The following is a 5,341-nucleotide window of genomic DNA, read 5'->3' on the forward strand; positions in this document are numbered from 1 at the left end:
TCATAATTGAAAAATACAGCTAACGCTAACATGATTCCGACGGACTTAAGCATCGCTACGGGTGAGAAATTCTCATCGTAGTCAACTCCTTGAACTTGTGAAAAGACTCTTTCCCACAAGTCGAGCTTCATAGACCGTAACATTACCGCCCACGTCCGTCTTCTTCTTAAAGATCCATTTATCTCAATGGCTCGCCGATCAACGGGCAAGTCCACCAAAGTCCATACTTTGTTCTGATACATGGATCCTATCTCGGATTTCATGGCTTCTAACCATTTGTCGGAATACGGGCCCACCATCGCTTCTCCATAACTCGTAGGTTCATTGTTGTCTAATAACATGATATTTAAGATAGGATTGCCGTACCACTCAGGAGTAGTACATATCCTTGTCGACCTACAAGGTTCGATAGCAACTTGATCCGAAGCTTCATGATCACTATCATTAACTTCCTATTCAACAGACGTAGGCGCCACAGAAAACATCTTTCTGTGTTGCATCACTCTCTGGTTGAAGTAAATGTTCGACAACCTCATCAAGTTCTATTTTCCTCTCACTCAATCCTTTTGAGAGAAACTCCTTCTCGATAAAGGACCCGTTCTTAGCGACAAACAATTTGCCTCGGATCTGAGATAGAAGGTATACCCAACTGTCACCTTTGGGTATCCTATGAAGATGTGTTTGTCCGCTTTTGGGTTCGAGCTTCTCCGGCTGAAGCCTTAAGCATCGCAGCCCCAAACATTAAGAAACGACAATTTTTGGTTTCTTACCAAACCATATTCATACGACGTCGTCTCAACGGACTTAGATGGTGTCCTATCTAAAGTGAATGCAGCTGTCTCTAACGCATATCCTCAAAATGAAAATGGTAGATCGGTAAGAGACATCATAGATCGCACCATATCTCACAAGGTTCGATTATGACGTCTGGACACACCATTACCCTGTGGTGTTCCAGGTGGCTTCAACTGTGAAACAATTCCACAATGTCTTAAGTGATTGCCAAACTCATAACTCAAAAATTCTCATCGATCAGATCGTAGGAATTTGATCTTCTTGTTATGATGGTTCTTAACTTCACTCTGAAATCGCTTGAACTTTTCAAATGTTTCAGACTTGTGCTTCATTAAGTAAATATACCTATATCTACTCAAATCGTCAGTGAAGGAAATAGCGATATCCACCGCACGCTTCAATTCTCATTGGATCACACGCATCAGCATGTATGATTTCCAACAAGTCACTTGCCCGTTTCATTGTACCTAAAAACGGGATCTTAGTCATCCTACCCATGAGGCATGGCTCGCATGTGTCAAGCGATTCAAAATCAAGTGACTCCAAACATCCATCGACATGGAGTTTCTTCATGCATCTTACGCCAATATGACCTAAGCGGCAGTGCCACAAGAAAGTGGTACTATCATTAACTCTACATCTTTTGGCGTGAACATGTGTATTACCACGATCGAGATTCAATGAACCATTCACATAGGGTGCATGACCATGAAATGTATTATTCATGTAAACAGAATAACCATTATTCTCTAACTTAAATGAATAACCGTATTGCAATGAACATGATCTAATCATATTCATGCTCAACGCAGACACCTGATAACATTTATCTAGGTTCAATGCTAATCCCGAAGGCAGATGGAGCGTGCGATGGTGATCTCATCAACTTTGGAAACACTTCCAACACACATCGTCACCTCGCCCTTAGCCAGTCTCCGTTTAGTCCATAGCTTCTGCTTCAAGTCACCAATAATAGCAACTGAACCGGTATCCAATACCCAAGTGCTACCAGGAGTACTAGTGAGGTACACATTAATAACACGTATATACTTTGTTGAAGTTGCCAGCCTTCTTATCTACCATGCATTTGGGGTAATTCCGCTACCAGTTACCGTTCCCCTTACAATAGAAGCACTTAGTCTCGGGTTTGGGTTCAACCTTAGGTTCCTTCACTGGAGCGGCAACTAGTTTGCCATCCATGAAGTTTCCCTTCTAGCCCTTGCCCTTCTTGAAACCAGTGGTCTTGTTAAACCATCAACACTTGATGCTCCTTCTTGATTTCTACCTTTTGTGGTCTTAAGCACCGCGAACAGCTCCGGGATCAACTCCATCCCTTGCATGTCATAGTTCATCACGAAGATCTAGTAGCTTAGTGATAGTGGCTAGAGAACTCTATCAATCACTATCTTATCTGGAAGTTTAACTCCCACTTGATTTAAGTGATTGTAGTACCCAGACATTCTGAGCACATGCTCACCAGCTGAGCTATTCTCCTCCATCTTGTTGGCAAAAGAACTTGTCAGAGGTCTCATACCTCTCAACACGGGCATGAGCCTGAAATCCCAATTTTAGCTCTTGGAACATCTCATATGTCTTATGGCGTTCAAAATGTCATTGGAATCCCGATTCTAAGCCGTAAAGTATGGTGCACTAAACTGTCAAGTAGTCATCAGGATGTGTCTGTCAGGTGTTCACAACATCCACAGACGACGTTGTAGGGGTTTGCACATCGAGCGGTGCATCAAAGATGTAAGCCTTCTGTGTAGCAGTGAGGACACTCCTTGGACTACAGACCCAGTCCGCATCATTGCTTATAATATCTTTCAACTTGGTCTTTCTCTAGGAACGTATTGAAACAGGGAGCTACAACGTGAGCTGTTTATCTACAACATATTTGCAAAGACAATTTAGACTATGTTCATGATAATTGAGTTCATCTAATCAAATTATTTAATGAACTCCCACTCAGATAGACATCCCTCTAGTCATCTAAGTGAAACATGATCCGAATCGACTAGGCCGTGTCCGATCATCACGTGAGACGGACTAGTCATCAACGGTGAACATCTCATGTTGATCGTATCTTCTATACGACTCATGTCGACCTTTCGGTCTTCCGTGTTCCGAGGCCATGTCTGTACATGCTAGGCTCGTCAAGTCAACCTAAGTGTTTCGCATGTGTCCGAGGCCATGTCTGTACATGCTAGGCTCGTCAACACCGTTGTATTCGAATGTTAGAATCTATCACACCCGATCATCACGTGGTGCTTCGAAACAACGAACCTTCGCAACGGTGCACAGTTAGGGGGAACACTTTCTTGAAATTTTAGTGAGGGATCATCTTATTTAAGCTACCGTCGTTCTAAGCAAATAAGATGTAAAACATGATAAACATCACATGCAATCAAATAGTGACATGATATGGCCAATATCATTTTGCTCCTTATGATCTCCATCTTTGGGGCTCCATGATCATCGTTGTCACCGGCATGACACCATGATCTCCATCATCATGATCTCCATCATCGTGTCTTCTTGAAGTTGTCTGTCATCTATTACTTCTACTACTATGGCTAACGCTTTAGCAATAAAGTAAAGTAATTACATGACGTTTATGTTGACACGCAGGTCATAAATAAATTAAGACAACTCCTATGGCTCCTGCCGGTTGTCATACTCATCGACATGCAAGTCGTGATTCCTATTACAAGAACATGATCAATCTCATACATCACATATATCATTCATCACATCCTTTTGGCCATATCACATCACACGGCACATGCTGCAAAAACAAGTTAGACGTCCTCTAATTGTTGTTGCAAGTTTTTACGTGGCTGCTATAGGTTTCTAGCAAGAACGTTTCTTACCTACGCCAAAACCACAACATGATATGCCAATTTCTATTTACCCTTCATAAGGACCCTTTTCATCGAATCCGATCCGACTAAAGTGGAAGAGACACACACCCGCTAGCCACCTTATGCAACTAGTGCATGTCAGTCGGTGGAACCAGTCTCACGTAAGAGTACGTGTAAGATCGGTCCGGGCCGCTTCATCCCACGATGTCGCTGAATCAAGATAAGACTAGTAACGGCAAGTAAATTAACAATATCGACGCCCACAACTGCTTTGTGTTCTACTCGTGCATAGAAACTACGCATAGACCTAGCTCATGATGCCACTGTTGGGGATCGTAGCAGAAATTTAAAATTTTCTACGCATCACCAAGATCAATCTATGGAGTAATCTAGCAACGAGGGGAAGGAGAGTGCATCTACATACCCTTGTAGATCGCTAAGCGGAAGCGTTCAAGTGAACGGAGTTGATGGAGTCGTACTCGTCGTGATCCAAATCACCGATGATCCTAGCGCCGAACGGACGGCACCTCCGTGTTCAACACACATGCGGCCCGGTGACGTCTCCTACGCCTTGATCCAGCAAGGGGAGAAGGAGAGCTTGGGAAGACTCCGTCCAGCAGTACGACGGCGTGGTGGTGGTGGAGGAGCGCGGAACTCCAGCAGGGCTTCGCCAAGCACTACGAGAGACGAGGAGGGAGAGGGGTAGGGCTGCGCCAACAGGGGAAGAACTTCGTGTGTTGGGCTGCCCCTTTGCCTCCACTATATATAGGGGGAGAGGGAGGGCTGCGCCCCCACCTAGGGTTCCCACCCCAAGGGGTGAGGCAGCCCTAGATCCCATCTAGGGTGGCGGCCACAAGGGGGAAAGGTGGAGGCGCACCTGGGGTGGGCCTTAGGGCCCATCTGCCCTAGGGTTTGCCCCCTCCCCTCTAGGAGGCACCTTGGGCCTTGGTAGGAGGCGCCCCAGCCCGCCTAGGGGATGGTCCCTTCCCACTATTGGCCCATGTAGGCCTCCGGGGGCCGTGGCCCCTCCCGGTGGACCCCCGGACCCCTCCGGTGGTCCCGGTACACTACCGGTGATGCCCGGAACACTTCCGGTGGCCAAAACCATACTTCCTATATATCAATCTTTACCTCCGGACCATTCCGGAACTCCTCGTGACGTCCAGGATCTCATCCGGGACTCTGAACAACATTCGGTAACCGCGTACATACTTTCCCTATAACCCTAGCGTCATCGAACCTTAAGTGTGTAGACCCTACGGGTTCGGGAGTCATGCAGACATGGCCGAGACAACTCTCTTGTCAATAACCAACAGCGGGATATGGATACCCATGTTGGCTCCCACATGCTCCACGATGATCTCATCGGATGAACCATGATGTCAAGGATTCAATCAATCCCGTATACAATTCCCTTTGTCTATCGGTATGATACTTGCCCGAGATTCAATCGTTGGTATCCCGATACCTTGTTCAATCTCGTTACCGGCAAGTCTCTTTACTCGGTCCGTAACACATCATCTCGTGATCAACTCCTTGGTCACATTGTGCACATTATGATGATGTCCTACTGAGTGGGCCCAGAGATACATCTCCGTTACACGGAGTGACAAATCCCAGTCTCGATTCGTGCCCACCCAACAGACACTTTCGGAGATACCCACAGTGCACCTTCATAGCCACCC

This window comes from Triticum aestivum, chromosome 5A (genome assembly GCF_018294505.1).
Source record: "Triticum aestivum cultivar Chinese Spring chromosome 5A, IWGSC CS RefSeq v2.1, whole genome shotgun sequence".
Taxonomy (NCBI): Eukaryota; Viridiplantae; Streptophyta; class Magnoliopsida; order Poales; family Poaceae; genus Triticum; species Triticum aestivum.